Source organism: Ascaphus truei, chromosome 10 (assembly GCF_040206685.1).
Source record: "Ascaphus truei isolate aAscTru1 chromosome 10, aAscTru1.hap1, whole genome shotgun sequence".
Classification (NCBI taxonomy): Eukaryota; Metazoa; Chordata; class Amphibia; order Anura; family Ascaphidae; genus Ascaphus; species Ascaphus truei.
The window spans coordinates 24632642-24649796 of NC_134492.1; the positions used below are offsets into that span (position 1 = coordinate 24632642).

The 17155-nt window shown below is 43.8% G+C and overlaps 1 protein-coding gene across 1 annotated transcript in view; it reads right to left on the reverse strand.

Annotated features, from left to right (window-relative positions):
- Positions 1-16699, reverse strand: part of TMEM275 (transmembrane protein 275) — a 41702-nt gene extending 25003 nt beyond the window's left edge. The window contains exon 1 of the mRNA XM_075616248.1: positions 16031-16699. The gene's annotated coding sequence lies outside the window, so the exon portion shown is untranslated. The remainder of the gene's footprint in view (positions 1-16030) is intronic.
- Between the last annotated feature and the right edge of the window lie 456 nt (positions 16700-17155).

The window sequence follows — 17155 nt, forward strand, 5'->3', positions numbered from 1 at the left end:
ATATTTCTGAAAAATTGGGGATAAACCCTGCTAACCCCAAAAGGGAGCGGACCTGTGTCTTTGTCTGTGGGGTGGGGACTTCCTTTATGGCGGCCACCTTGCTAGCTAGTGGCGTTACTATCCCTCCCCCAACGGCATAGCCCAAGTACTTTGTAGTGGATTTACCCAGGGCACATTTTTTGGGATTTGCAGTGAGCCCTGCTTCTCTTAAGGACGTTAGGACTGCCCTTAACCTTTTTATATGAGACTGCCAGTGTCTGCTATAGATGACAATGTCATCCAAGTAGGCCGCGGCATATGCCCTATGGGGTCATAGTACCTTGCCCATTAACCTTTGGAACGTGGCTGGAGCCCCATGTAACCCAAATGGCATACTGACGAATTGGTATAAACCGAGAGGGGTGGCGAAGGCAGTTTTGCATTTGGATTCTTCCGCTAGAGGTATCTGCCAATATCCTTTCGTGAGATCTAGGGTGGAGATATACTCTGCTTTACCAAGCAAATCAAGCAATTCATCCACCCTAGGCATTGGATATGCATCAAATCTGGATACAGCATTTACCTTTCGCAGATCCACGCAAAACCTCACCTTCCCATCTGGTTTAGGGACCAACACGATAGGGCTACACCATTCACTGTGGGACTCCTCGATCACGCCCAATTCCAACATGTCTATTATCTCGCTCTCTACCAGGTCTTTTCGGCCCTCTGGCAATCTATAGGGACGGGACCGTACTTTTACACCAGGTTCTGTCTCAATCCTATGGGACACTAAATCAGTCTGCCCTGGCAGCTCAGAAAAAACACCTGGGAACTGTTCACATACATCAAGTAGGTCTGACCTTTGTTCCGTTGTTAACTGCTCTCCCATGGGAACCTGATGGTCAGTGTACATACTACCCTTTGGAAGCTTTGGACACAAATCCGTCTCTCCTTCCCGAGGGTGAATGAACAGCGATCTCATAGTTTTCCAGGGTTTCAGGAGGTTCACGTGGTAGATTTGTTTACCCTTCCTGGACCCTGGTTGAGAGATCTCATAGTTCACCTCCCCGGTGCGGCGGAGAACTTGGAAAGGACCCTGACACTTCGCAAGGAGTTTACTCTCTGATGTCGGTAGTAGTAGCATCACTTAGTCCCCAGGTTGGAAGACCCTCAAGCGAGCATTTTGGTTGTACTGCCTCTCTTGACGTTCTTGAGCAGATTTGAGGTTTTCCTTTGCAAACCGACCTATCATGTCTAGGCGGTTTCTAAGGTCTATGACATACTGAAGGGTATTCTTGGAGGGGGAGGGCTCCTCCTCCCAGGATTCCTTCAGTAGGTCGAGAATACCCCGAGGTTGGCGTCCATATAGGAGCTCAAACGGGGAGAAGCCTGTGGATGATTGGGGAACTTCTCGTACCGCAAACAGGAAAGGGAGAAGTTCATCCCAAGCTCGCTTTTCAGTGTCCACAAACTTCCTAAGCATAGTTTTTAAAGTACAGTTAAACCTCTTAAACAATCCATCAGTCTGAGGATGGTAGACCGAGGTCCGGATGGATTTTACCTCCAATAACTTCAGGACATCCTGCATTAACTTTGCCATGAAATTTGTTCCCTGGTCAGTTAACATTACTTGGGGAAGTCCTACCCTGGAAAACAGTTCTAACAGCCTGTTAGCAACCTTTTTAGCAGTGGCTGATCTCAGACTCAGAGGGAAGGCCTCAGGATACCTGGTGGCATAATCAACAACAACGAGTATAAATTTATGTCCCTTCGCAGAGGGTTCTAAAGGTCCGACCAGATCTACCCCAATTCTCTCAAATGGGACGGCTACCAAGGGCAGAGGAACCAAAGGAGCCGGCTTCTGTCCTTTTTGGCTAGTTAACTGGCATTCAGGACATGTCTCACATAGTTTCATGATGTCACCATATATGCCTGGCCAGTAAAACCGGGACGAGATGCGGTCCGTGATCTTATCTCTGCCCAAATGACCACCCCATTGGAGAGTATGGGCTAGGGTAAACACTGTTTTAATCAACCCTTTAGGGACTAGCATCTGTCGAATGACCTCCCCTGTTTGTGTAACCTTATTCACACAATATAGTATGTCATTCAACAGTTCAAAATGTGGAAACACTTTTACACCTTGTTCATCTATTATCTTGTTGTTGACCTGTACCACCTTCTCATATTGTCTAGCCAGAGCTGGGTCCTCCCTCTGCCTCTGACGGAAGTCAGGAAGATCCAGGTCTGGCAACACTCCCGTATCTATCTGTTCCCCACCCTGGTCATCCCCGGCCATGACCTGCAGTCCTTTGGGCTGACTAATGTTAACAAAAGTCCCAGCCTTTCTTAACCAGTCCTCTTTTTCCGCACGTCTCTGTTTACGTGTCTTTGGGACATGGTGTCTACGGGGGAAAATCTCTGGGGAAAAAGGGAACAAGTCTCCGGGCTTCTCCGGTACCAGAGAAGTAGGCTCCGTAGGAGTAGGGGCCAACAATGTTTCGAGGTAGGGCCAGTCTCGGCCAAGTAGAACAGGAGCAGGTAGCCAGGGAGCAACTCCCACTAGTAGGCTAGCCTCTTGATCCTGGATACACAGTGTAACGTTCACCGTCGGGTATCTCTTTGTATCCCCATGGATACACTCGATATTCCAAGGAGAGTCATAAGATAGTCTATTGCTTGGAATTAGGCCCTCTAGGATCAGGGTTTTTCCAGAGCCCGAGTCCAGCATGGCGTTTACTTTTGTCCCCTCTAGAGATGCTGGGACTAACCATGGATTGTGGTCCCCTCGGAGACAAGCTGTAGCAGTGGTTCTGCCATATGAACAGTCCATTTCCTCATCTCCTGAGTCCGCAAACTCGGTCGTCCGCGGAAGCTCTCGACGGGGCTCGGTGTTTGGACCTCTCCGCTGTTGGATGGGGTCCTCCCTTCTGGTTGGTGGGGTTATCCTCTCCACCGGGTGGGTGACAGGAGTCCAGGTTCTCGGGGAATACTGTGGGTGGCGGCCTCCCTTGAGTGATCCAGTGGCCTCGGACCCAGGATGGGCGTCTCTGCGGGAGTTTGTACCAGGAACCCTCCGAGATGGGAAAGGGTCTTCCGATCGGGTTGACTGGATCTCCCAAGCTGGCGGGTTGTAGACCCCTCGATTGTCTGCTCTCCTGCCTCTAGTATCACCGGAAGCAACTGGTGTTTGCACCGGCCGTTCCCAGATATCCTGTTGGGTGTCGTCGCCCAGGAAGTTTTCCACCAAGCAGACCGCTGAATCCAGGGAAAATGCAGCGTGTCTTTTTACCCAGGAGCGGGAGGAGGGGGGCAGTATCTGTATGAACTGCTCGAGCACAAACTGTTCAAGGATCTCTGCCTTGTCATGTTTTTCCGGTTGTATCCACCTGGCACATAAGTCTACTAAGTGGTGGGGTACGACCCAGGGTCTGTCTCGGTTTGTATATTTGACTGTCCGGAACCACTGTCGGTAGGTCTCTGGCGTGAGGCCTAGGCGATCCAGAATAGCAGCCTTTAGTTTCTGATAGTCCATGGCCTCGTCCGCTGGAAGAGCCTGGTAGGCTGCCTGAGCTTCCCCTATGAGGAGTGGAGCCAGAGTCGTTACCCAGGGATCAACTGTCCAGCCGTGGGCCGTGGCTACCCTTTCAAAAGTGAGGAGAAATGCCTCTGGGTCTTCGTTTGGCTTCATTTTAGGCAGCATCACCGGTGGGTTATTTGGAATCCCTGGTCTGCCTGGGGTTGGGCCTTCGACCAGCAGTTGGAGTAGCTTTTCCTCTCGCCGGGCCTGTTGCTCATCTTGCTGGGCTTGTCGCTCAGCTTGCTGGGCTTGTCGCTCATCTTGCTGGGCTTGTCGCTCTGCTTGCTTCTCTGCTAGCTGGAGCTGTTGCTCAAGGAACTGAGAAAAAAATTTCTCCATTTTTTTTTGTGTGGCCCTTCAGATACAGAGGTTGTCCGACATCCCACTTCTGACACCACCTGTGGCAGGACGGCCTGTAGCCGAGGTCAGGGAACAGTCCACACGTATAGTTTCAGGATAAATAAAAACGTTCAGTGGCTTTATTTCTCCACAGTAACATAACATGCGGGTACACTGTCCCTTTAACAAAATAAATCCTGCTCCACTTTGGGAGAAAAACTGACTAATAACACAGCAGACCTATCTAGCAGGCTGGCTGGCTAAACCAGAACCAACCCATAAGGGTACTTTAAGCAGTCAGTAAACAAATGAATAATCCTTACTTTAGTTGAAGTAGTCTTTGGTGAAATCCCTCTGGCTAAGGGCTCACGCAGCAGTGTGCTTCTCTCTCTCTCTCTCTCTCTCTCTCTCTCTATCTGGCAGCTACTGCCAGTCACATGATCCTTTATCTACCTTGCTGGCTCTCAGGTGTCAGCTAAAGAGTTCTGATTTCCTAACTTCCACCTGAGTTAACCCTTATGAGTGCTGGATGAAGCACTCAGACATATGTCTCCCAGGCGTAACTGATAGGAGTTGACTTCACTCTGTCACAGCACCCTTATCTGTGGGGGTGGTGGTTTTAAAAAATAAAATATATATTTTGACTTGAATTGTAATCTACTATTCCACGCATAGGGAGAGGACCCCCATCTGACATGTCTCCTACTCTTACAGAAGACTATCTATAGTTAACTTGTCTGACAGTACAGTACAGGTAGTTAGCTCCAGTTGAAACAAGTTAATAGTTATTACTTTACAACATAATAACATAATAATATATGATTAGTGGTGACAGTAGGCCGGTACGGTTCGGTATGCAGTACCGGTAAAACAATAAGCGCCGGTACTGTGTACCGATTTGAATTATAGGGGATCTAAATCTCTGTGCCTCTCTCTGATGTTTCTCCCTGTGACCTCCCTTTCTCTCTCTGCAGCTGCCACCCTCCGTTTCCCCGCATCTCACTGTCTCTCTCTGTACCTCCCTCCCTCTGTTTCCCTATGTCTCCGCAAATCTTCCAAACAGTGCCGGCTCCGGTCAGTGACGTGGATGCCCATATATGGATATGCCCATATTAGGGCATCCTACGTCACTGACTGGAGCTGGCTCTGTGTATGAGGAGATGGAGGGAGGCGCGGAGAGAGATGGGAGTTCTCCCCAGCTGCTGCTCTCTCTCCTGCCAGTGCACGCCGGGAGTTGGACCCAACTTCCCCAAGGTAAGTATGTGTATTATTGTTTGTATTTTCTGGGGGGAGAGGGGTAATATGTATATTGTGTGTGGGGGGGGGGATTATTATATTATTGGGGGTATTATAATGTGTGTGTGTGTGTGTGTGTGTGTGTGTGTGTGTGTGTGTGTGTGTGTGTGTGTGTGTGTGTGTGTGTGTGTGTGTGTGTGTGTGTGTGTGTGTGTGTGTGTGTGTGTGTGTGTGCGGTATTGAGTGAGAGGGTGATCATTGAGTGCTAGTGGAGAGGGGGGAGTGTGAGGAGAGGAGGTGTAAGAGAGGGGGCAGGTGGGGAAGAGTGAGAGGGGGAGAGTGTGGGAGGAAGAGAGGGGGAAAGAGTAAGAGACATCCAGGGGAGAGAGAAATATATGGAGAAAAGTGGGGAGGAATAGAGCAAGGAGCTGTGAAAGAGGGGGAAGGGGAGGTGGTGTGCCTGTAAGAATAAAAATCTACTTTCAATATATGAGATATATAAATATATATATATATATATATATATATATATATATATATATATATATATATATATATATATATATATATATATATATATATTTATTACCACAGTCCAACATATGAACCATCTCTACCTGTATACACCAGACAGAAAACAGAAAATAGATAATATTGTTCATTACATTATGTCAGTCAACCAACTGAAGTTATAGAATACTAATACAGTCTTCGTTAGTTTACCTGTTGACTACTTGTTGAGTAACTACAATATATAGGTAATCAGAGATATGCCACATCTGACCTGACTCCAGCCCTACCCACCTAGTTCGATATTTGTTCAGATGTCCGATTCAAACTCCAGAACACTACTTTTTTTGTATGAATTTGTGACAGGGTGAATGAACGTCACCAGCTCTATGCGTGGCAGACGTATGTGTAGGTATGCAGTGCAGCAGTGACGAGGTTAACTTTCAGCTGGGAAGCTCCTGACAATTAGAGTGGTCCCAGCTGCATAATCAAGGTGTTTTAAAACCCCCAGGCTGCACACACATGAGGGCTGGCTGGTCAAGAGATAGGACTGAAACGCTGAAGTAGATTACTGCTATAAGGTCTGTTTTCCAAATGCAAGTTTTGATGAACTGTCTGGGTTTTTGTATGCTGAAAAGAAGCTTTTGTTTTGTACACTGAAAAGAAGCTGTTTTGTTTTTGTGTGCTGTATTTTTAAGGCTCAATAAATCGCCTTATCCAGAAACCCCGCATGTGGTTGCATGTTCCCTGCAACAGAACTAGTGAAACGTTTGGATTTGTAATGGAAAATGTGCGAGCGTACTGTTTGCCCAAAAGAGTGAATCCCCCTCCCACCCCCCCAAAAAAAACAGATTACAATTCCTGCTTCTTTTGGCTTTCTTCTATCATTTTTTTTACAAATCCAAAAGCAATCGAGTTTCAACAAAAAAAATATTTTTTTAAACCAAAAACATTAGCTAAAGTGCAGACCCGTATATTTCTACTAGGAACCCCTGATTCCAAGACCCTGCTTAAAAGAGGTAAGAGGGGGTTTAAGTATGTAAATAAAAAGTGTCAACTGGCTCCCATCACACTACAACACCGGCTGAGAATGTGTAACACTGGCTGAGAGCTTTCCCTGTGCTGCGTATCTAATACACCTTTCTAAGTGGATCTGAACCTTCTCTATTTCACTCTGAAACTCACCAGCCCTTTTTATCCTCTGTACCCAATTTTACAACTCTATCTGTCCATGAAATGTCTGTGAAGTGACTGTATAACCTCTGTTCATGTAATGTAACCGTGTATTGTTATAACTCTGTGCCCAGGACATACTGTACTTGAAAACGAGAGGAAAGGCCGTGATTATACCAAGATCGGCCGGCCACGCGACGCCGTGCGGCTCAAAAACAAAATGCAGGAATCCAATTAAAGCGAACATACCGCTTGCGACGCGCACGCAGTGCCAAACTGCAAAGCGGCAGACTGGAGAACAGACATGAAATTTTGGTTTTTAGGAGCGACGACCGCGTCACTTGAGCTGTTCAGCCAATGAGGGCGAACCGCTTACAGCCACACCTCCGCCACGTCTCCACCATGCCTCCATGTCTCCTCTGCTTATCTCCTGCCTGCAGTTCAACATGCCGCTCTGCGGCATCGCGAGGATGAGGTCACCGGATCGCTATGCCGCCCCGTCGGAGCAGCTATAATCACAGACTTACTCCCAATGTATTACTTCCTGGTTAAACATTTTTTATAAATAAATAAAATAAGTAAATCAACTATGCTCACCTGCACATCAAATACTACTCACAGGTGCAATAAAGGAGCAATATAAGCAATATTCTACATGTGTGTTTTTTTTAATAAATCAGTTCTGTAATATTTATATAATATGTACAATTTTTTTTTATTTAATTCAACTCAATGTCATTTTTAATGAGTTTTAGTATATTGATAATCCTTTGATCACGGGACAACGAATCGATCGGCAGCTTAGGTAATTCGTTTTCAATAAAGGTAATCAATGGCTGTATATATTAAATATATATATATATATTTATTTATTTTTTAAGGTGCTTGGGTTGCCTCTTTAAGGATAGAACAAGGCGTGACAGGAGCACAGTGAATAAAGGTTTTATATAAGTAGTTAATCATTATGATTTAGCAACACTTATGCAATGAATAGAAGTGAGCTTTTGAGTGGGAAGAGAGAAAACTTTGCACAATGTGTGATTAACTTTCACCCTCCTGACAAACTGCTGTAAACAAAGAGCTTTGTGGTGACACAGCCACAGGAAGAAAAAAAAACTAACTTGGTTAAAGCTATTTGCAAGGAAGAATGCAAGACTAGCAAAGAGCTGTCATGTTATTAATCTGTTGTAATAAAGTGAGAGTAAGTGAGACTAATAGCCACCCTAACATGGAGCCATTCATTGTCAGGCAGCAGAGAATTTGCATTTTAACCCCTTCATGCATCTTTAACCCAATGGTGGTTAAGGCTGAGTCCCCGCTGGCACTGAGCGGGCTGCGCTTGCGGCGGTTACTTACATATATAGATATATATGTAAGTCCCCGATCACGCGGTGCTCGTGCGCGGGCACACACGCTCACCCGCGCTCGGTGCTTAGGTAAACAAATAAACTATATTTACCCGAGCGCTCAACTACCTGCAATGCCCCCCCCCCCTTCCCCGCGCGCGCGTACAAGCAGGACACCGGGCGCTCGTGCTTGGAGCGCTCTCCAAGCATGAGCGCGCTCAGCACCAGCAGGGACTCAGCCTAAGGGGTGAATAGTGTCGTTCAGCTTAACCGCCCATATTTCACTTGTAATATCATGCCAGCCATAGCCAAATTCTCTACCATATGTAATATTTGCATAAAAGCAACAATCTTACCCATTTTTTCCCCATAATTCTGACATGGGGGTTTTCCAGCATGGCACGGCTCTATTTTTTTTTTAGCCTTGAGGACCCCCCGGTTTCCAAAATATTTGCCGGTTTATTTCCCAGTGCTACTTCCTGGATTTTCAAAGATAGCACCCACAGTCATCCAATAGGAGACCATCTACAAGTCATCGGTTGCGTCTTCCTATTGGCTCGTGGGAACTGTACGGTTTGGTGGCCATTTTTTATTTGACATTTTTTTTTTCTCTAAAGAGATAGAAAAAAACTGGGACTGGGAGTTAGGAGGACCATCCAGACAATTCTACAAACAAAATAAAGACGAGTAGGTGGGATTACTGCTTTAAAATCTGGAGCACTTTGCAATTTAAAGCTGCAGTTCAGTCTTTTCTTTTAAAAAAAATGTATTTATTTTTTTAATTCAATAATTTAATGTGGGCAATCTCTAATTACCTAAAGAACTGTATAGCTGCCAGTCAATTCGCTCTCCATGTATTGATCGGCGAAATTTGGCAACACCTTTAGATATGGGATATGTTTTTCCTCTGCTTCTGTCACTCAGTGGATGCTCATGAATATTCATGAGCACTCCTGCACTGACATGTGCAAGAGGGAGGACAGTGCTGACAAAGGGGTGTGCCAGGGCTTGTGACAGGACATTAAGGGGCAGTGCCTTAGTAAATGGCTGTTAAAATAGAATACAAGAAAATTGGTCTTTCAAAGTTGTTTTTTTTTTTTTTTTTTTTTAAACAGAAAATGCTAAAAGTATTTTTTCTTACTACAGAACTGATTTATTAAAAAAAAAACACATCCAGGATATTGCCTGAACTGCAGCTTTAATATGAAACTGATACTTACACATAAGGATCATCTTTGTGACATTAGGTGTGAGCAGATATTGTCCTTTTACATCGCTGTTGATTTCAGCCTGAAAGCATGTTAATCTGTTCTTCATTTACACAGTATATCACAACAATTGCATGCATGTCAAGACTTGGTATCTGCATTTAGAGTGCAGCAAAACTACTTGCATGGAGGGACACAATGACACAGACTCTGACACACTGACGCAAACACTGACACACTTGTGGAGACACTGCAACTGACACACAAGGGCAGCGATTGCCCACAAAGCGCTGATTTACAAAATGTTTGCCCCCAAAAAGGTGCCACTCTTTAAAAGTTCCAAATCACCTGGTACATCAGCCAATCAGGTTGCTTAATGTACCATGTGATGTTTAATTTTTGGCTGAGATGTCATTTTCAAGCAAAAATGAGGTGATCGCCTTCTGACTGATCAAATTTGATCAATGGCCTTGTATAATTTGACCAGAAGAAGAAAATGTTGAGTCAGCATCTGGAAGAAGAAAAGCAAGAAGACATCTTTAAGGCTGCGATTATACAGCCGAACTGCAAGGCGCACGCGCACCTGTGACATCACAATAGCGACGTCGCAGAGCGACATGTGCACAAGCACATTCTTCTGCATACGCAACTGCTGGCTGAAATCTGTTTTTTGATTGGACGGCTGCGTCACGTGACGCAGAGTCATAACCAGAAAACAAATTTTGAAAACGCTTCAACTGTCGCCCGCATTGCAGTAGCAAGCGGCGCAACAGTGACGGTTGGTATAAGCGTTTTGAGGGGATGCATAGTATTAGTTTTAGTGCTGCGCAGTGCTGCTACACGTGGCGCCACGCACATTTTTCTGTATAATCACGGACTACAGCATCAAACAAGGACTACTCGCCAGAAACTTCTCTACCATCGAACATTGCTTCCGGATTGGAATGATTGTTCCTGCTTGGTTTTTTGTGTGTGTATTTTTGTGCCATCAGGCAGGGACACATTTTTCATGTTTTTGGGGATTTTACTTTTTATTGGCCATTGGACTAGGATTGTTTATTTATTTATTTTGTATGGTTGGGCATCGGACCTTTATTGGATGTATCTGAATGTGCCCCTGAGGATGAGAAGAACGAGCTTTCATCCCGGCAAGGGCAAGTAGTACTTCTATTTATTTAGGGTGTTTATTGATTGGCAATGTGGGTTTCTAGGCACCTGTTCAGGTCTTGGGTAGCCACACAGCTGATCAATTGATTGAAAGGCTAGTGTTTGATTATGTTATTATTTCATTGTAATGTCTATTTAGTTAAATGTATTTTTGAATTCTTCTCAATGGGCAAAAGAGTTAATATTTGACTAATAGGACTATTGCCCATTAGTGGGTGGGGTACCCTTGTTGGGGATTTTATTTTGTTTTATTTTATTGTAATGTATATTTTGTTAAATGTGTTTTTAATGCTTTTCTATTGGCAATATCCTTATTATCCACATTTGGCCAATAGGGCTATTGCCTATTAGAGTGTGTGTGTGTTGTTGTTCAGGGTATTTGCTCCAGGGAGGTTTGGTTAGGCCTTCCGGGGGGTGGCAAGAGGGTATAAACTTTTGGTTTCCTTAGTGGTTAGTGAAACATTGCATGGCAATGCTTTTCTACCACTAAGGTGACCAAGGGGGTAGGTAGTGTATTATTATTATTAGTAGTAGTAGTATTAGTAGTAGTAGTAGTAGTAGTAGTAGTAGTAGTAGTAGTAGTAGTATGCTCAAAAGTTCATCCAGTTTATTAAAAACCAAAATGGAAAAAAAATGAATCCAACGATGAGCCTTTCTTCTGTTTTATCTCATATATTTTACATGGATTCAAATTTGCATTCCAACATCAATTCAGAGTTTGGGCCTTATTCAGAAAGCCTCGATAAGGCCCTTATCGAGCACTTATCGACCAAAATGGCTACTGGTATTCAGATAGCCTCGATAAGTGCTCGATAACGGCCTGTATCGACGCAAAATTTTATCTCTGTCCGAAATTCGCTGACTGAGCAGCGATCAGGCCCTTATCGACCATTTTCGGAGGGTTGATAAACTCCCGCTATTCAGAGACCTCCGAGTCGGGTGTCACGGCCCATCGGAGCCCATCGCAGGCCTAAAAAACGATTTTCTCCCCAAATCCAATTCCCCACAAAATTGTTGGACAATTGGTGGGGAGATGGCCTCGATGAGCTGTGATGGGTCGGGACTTAGAAGAAATCAGGCCCGTTTCCTGCCTCTGATTGATGCCGGGGGTCTCCGGAGCTGATAGCCATTAATAGCAGCTCCGGACCCCCCCGGCATGCATCCAGTGTATTACTGTATTTTTATTAGGCTGCCCATTGAGTGCTATAGAGGCTTATCATGCCCATATTATTATTATATGGGTATGATGTACCACTATACTACTCAATGGGTATAGGGTGGGTATAGTCAGTCTGGGGTGGGTGCTTAGGCCTCACGGGTGAGTGATGGGGGTATTAGCCCTAAGGATGGGTGTTTAGACCTTGTGGGGGGGTAGCAGTTGGGTTAACACCTTTATTACCTTAGCGGTATTAACCGCTAAGGTAATGAAGGGGTTAACTCCCCCCGCAATCCCCCCCGCAATGCCTAAACAGCCACTAAGGGCCAAATTCCCCCTTCACTCACCCCCGCTAGCCACAGTATTGCATTGTACTGTATGTTTCTTACTGTATGCCTGGCACGGGTGTTTAACCCCTTCATTGCCTTAGCGGTTAGCCGCTAAGGTAATGAAGTTGCTGTACATTCATGTTTCCTGCCTCGGATGCATGCCAGGGGGGTCCGGAGCTGCTATTAATGGATATCAGCTCCGTAGACCCGAGGCATCAATCCGAGGCAGGAAAGGGGCCTGATTTCTTCTAAGTCCCCACCCATCGCAGCTCATCGAGGCCATCTCCCCACCAATTGTCCAACAATTTTGTGGGGAATTGGATTTGGGGAGAAAATCGTTTTTTAGGCATGCGATGGGCTCCGATGGGCCGCGACACCCGACTCGCGGGTCTCTGAATAGCGGGAGTTTATCAACCCTCCGAAAATGGTCGATAAGGGCCTGATTGCTGCTCAGTCAGCGAATTTCGGACGGGGATAAAATTTTGTGTCGATACAGGCCGTTATCGAGCACTTATCGAGGCTATCTGAATACCAGTAGCCATTTTGGTCGATAAGTGCTCGATAAGGGCCTTATCGAGGCTTTCTGAATAAGGCCCTTTGACTTGAATGCTAAATTATCAACTCAGAGTTCGTCTAATACACCTGAATTTGCATACAGTACATCAGATTTCGAACCCACAAACATGCCCTTCCTTAGCATATATACTTACACGTACAAAGATACACATATGCTCATATTCTGTTATATACTGCTGACATTTTAAACCTGGGCTATTTTACATGTATGCCATTTCTCTTATCTTCCCCTCACTGACCCACAGTTCAAAATGTATCTGGAGAGAGAGAATACCAGTTACTGGATGCTACAGAATTATGAAAACTAGACCTGAGAGAATTAATTGTGCAACAAGGTTTTAGAGATTTAAATGAACATGATAACCCTGTGTGATATTGGTGCTGTGCCACTGAATGTCTTTCCTACCTATGTTATGCTGGCTGTTGCACGGAATTCTCTCGTTGAATATATTTTGAGTAGCATTAATAGGCTTGTAGTATTCCTATTTCTTGAATTCATATCCAACAATGAGGTGGTCAAGTGGTGTATGGGTACTGTGCACCTTTAATACATTCCCTGTTGGTGCAACCTGTTCCAGAGGTCCGATTGTTCTCCTACTGAGAGCATAAATGCAGTACTCTAGTTGCTCTAGTTGTCTGGAATTCAGATGAAATCATGTTTTGATGGAATTCTAAGAGCTCAGTGGAGAGGGTCTGACTCACGTCTGACTTTCATTTAGAATCTGGTGCCACTGCCATTTAGCAATATGGTACAGGAGGGGGCAGCTTTATCAAAACACTGTTTACTTTGTGTGATCTCCTCTTTTAGTGATAAATAATTATCTTTCAGAAAATACCTCTCTATGGCCCAGATCCACAAAGTTCCATTAAGTCGGGGTTCATAACGCCCGTGTTATCAAAATCATTAAAGGACGTTCTGTTCCCTGAGGGGAACGTCAATCAACACAGCTAATTATATGCAAAAACAATTGCCGTTACTGATCTCATTACAATAAGGTTAACGCCGTGTTATGGTAGCACTGCTTTACCAAGATAACTATGCTGATAAAAGAACACACCTGAAAAACCTGGGAGATATGCTAATAGGCATCATTAAAATATTCTTTCCATATCCTATTAGCAAATATCACAGGTGTGCTCCTTTTTGAGCACAGGTGGCTCTCCGTGTTTTGTTTCAAGGTGGGGTTGAGGAGAAATATAAAGTAGTTAATAAGTCCCCTGTCTCCCCCTGTGAAACCCCATATTTCAGTGTCTGGATGGGCGTAATGCCTCCTTTTAGCATGTGCTAAATAACGAATCATTTAAATCCCTGCATTAACTATAAAAGAGCTCTGTGGATAGGCGTTGATACAGGGAACACCTCATTTAATTATCATTAGCACTACCGTCCATTATACTAATGAAAGGGCCCGTTACAGCTAAAAACATCACTTAACACTGCGTTAGTAAGCTTTGAAGCGACTTGTTGGCACTTAATGAGGCGTTCCTTTACGAGCGTTGTGAATCTGGGCGTAAAACAGGAGTGGGGATAAACATTTACAGCTCTGCACACTTAATGCTGACAACTAAGAAACAACTGATAAAAACCTCATATTGCAGATAGGGGATCATTGCTTGAATAATGACATTACATGTTTACTTGTCACCACTGACCTCTAGTGAAACACTTATGTTTTAGCTTTGCCACTCATTATTCAGTGGGAATTCGTAAAGATGCATTGTTTGTACAAAGCACATGGATGACTATCACATATATATGTATATAACAGTACTAAGGCTCTTTGTCTATTGCACAATAATGTGCCGCAGATCTCCTTGATCATTGATGCATTAACCTCTTTTATCAGCAAATAATCTGACAGTAAATGCGTTTCCTGCAAGTGGTGACCTCAACAAATTCTTCTGACAGTGTGGGGGTTAATAATGACCCTCTGGGTGCCATCTCGTTGGTTTATGTTGACCTCACTAGTAGAATCCTCCCCGCCTTACAGATCAGTATATTACTCTCATTAAGAGGAGAATGCTGGCATGGTACAGATATTGTACAGGATGTTACCTTGGTTACTTCATTCAACGAACAACAATGAGTTCCCCTAAGTTTTATCTTTAACATCTTCCCTCCTGGAAATAACCTAATAAGACATCTCTGTAAACATCATAAGCCCAATGACTGTGTTAATGTGGGAGTCCAGCTTACATATGACAGAGCTAAATATTTACTATGAAAATATAGTAGCACCCTAAAAAAAAGATATATAAAATCGATATTCTTTCTTCTGGTTTGGTATGAGCTTTTTTTAAATTATTATTATTGTTATTATTATTATCGGGGAAAGATTATAGGTTGTGTGCTGAATAAGTGCAGCAAATTTACTTTAAAAAAGTGCTGTGTGGACAGGTTTTTCATTTTCACAAATGTGAGTGATCCATTTGTCACTTACTTTTGTAGATTTTTGGCAAACTTTGAGCTCTCACAAAAGTTGTAAATGGCCTGGATTCCCAGATGCAATAATACCTTATATACAATTTGTACTTGTACCTTCCTTCCCTTGTACCCATGTACAGAACTTATCAAACATCTGCTGCATGGGAGGAATGTACAATGTGCTGTGTACAATAAAAGCACCTTGTTGAGTGGAGAGTATATTCCTTGCACTTGTTTATGCCATTTCCTGTCAGACTTAAAACCAGTCTGCAAGATCAGCTACAAAATACCAAATGTAACACACAATACAACCCCTCCAGAAGTAGGAATGAATGATTTCTTCATCAAACTACATTATCAATCTTACAGAAGTAATCCATTTACTAATTATACATCAGACCACATTGCCTTTTATTGGAAAATGTGAAACTTGACAGAAGAGATCTATATTCTATTATATACTGTGAATTATCTAAAGTAACCTTTTAAAGTGGCACAGATACCCCAATGTAGTGTCTGAATAATGCACCTAAAATTGGTGACTGTTTTCAGCCCTTTACTCAAGAGTCATGAGCATGTTTGGATGTTATGTGTGACTCATGGCTCTAAGGCACATGGGGAGTTTGGTTAACAGATAAAAACGGATCCAGGCTATTCTGAGGACTCTGATTACTGTATATCCAACTGCATTAATGCCATTCCATTATAAAAAGTCAAGTATACAGTGCACACATAATGCACATTGAATTCAATCATTCCTACACCTATCACCCAGGTAACTAAACCAATTATTCAATAGGTAAAATGTTGAGTACTTTAATCAATTCAAAAGTTAGAATAAACAACCTTTATATTAAATGATGTTCAATTAGAGAAGCTCTCAGAATGAATGCCCTTTAAGCAGTCCTTTTGCAGTTTGACTTCGTAGTAATGCAAAACACCTTAGCCCTCTAACACTATACACTATGGGTTAAAATGCATGAAACCTTATCCAGACACTTACCAGAAGCGCAAACTGTAGTCGGCAAAATCTTACCCAATGAAAGAGAAGAGAAAGACTGTATTAGTGATATACATGTATAAGGTAGATCCCGATTGGTGAGGAATGATATTTGGGAATGAGCATAAAACAGAAATCCCTAGGCTATAATTATCCCATTCACAGCCCAGTACAGTTCTTGTTCTCAGTGGGAGCTGGATCCCATCTCCATGTCACAGTGCCTGAAAACTTTGATTGGAACTAGTGAATGAGCCCTCTCTTGCTCCCAGGATATCTCTCTGCTTCTTGTAACACAATCCGGTCGCATCGCATTTCCTTTTTCTCCTCCGTAGAAATACCCTCTTATTCCCGAGCTCTTTCAATCAGTTCTCACTCAGACGTTAGACTTCAATTCCTTATGTTGGGCGGAAATGCCATCTTCCCACCTTCACAAGAAGCGCAGTATTTCCTCTGCCAGAAACATCTTCCTTGGCATAGTAAAGGCTCCCAGTTTTTGCTGCCAAAACGCACCTCCTGATTAACAGGAATGGTACAAGGGTTGCAGCTCTGGAAACTCTGTGACGATGTTGCTGCTTCTACCATTCATCCTGTGTGTCTCCTTCACTGGCTGAGGGCTGCCCTCCCAGCAGGAGGACCATTACAATAGCAGGTGTCAGAACCACGGCGCTGTCCGTCCATGTGGTGCTGAAACACTACTAAAGGCTTGCAGTGCAGTAAGTGAACACTAGGGACACCAAAGATCCCTGCTGCCTTAGACTAAGTTATTCACAGCTGCCAGGGGCTTATTATGCCAATGCTCATTTTATAATGTCACATTTGATCCTGGTGGCAATAAGGCACTGCCAGAACTTGTGTCATCATTCAATATTATACCCCTGTTTGATAACAATCGGATCTCAGCAGTGGTTGCCATGTAGGAATGTGCTGATGAAGAATTAAGCATTTGTAATAGCCCATATTTTATTTGAGAAATGTAGGTGTTAAATTACATTATAATGGGATTGACCACCTGAAGGGCATACATTATTACAGCTACAAGGAGTCTGTCTGACCAGTCAATGCCCTGCAATGTATTGCCTGACTCATTCAAGTTAACATTAAAAATGGAAAGGTATATACAAGTTTTAT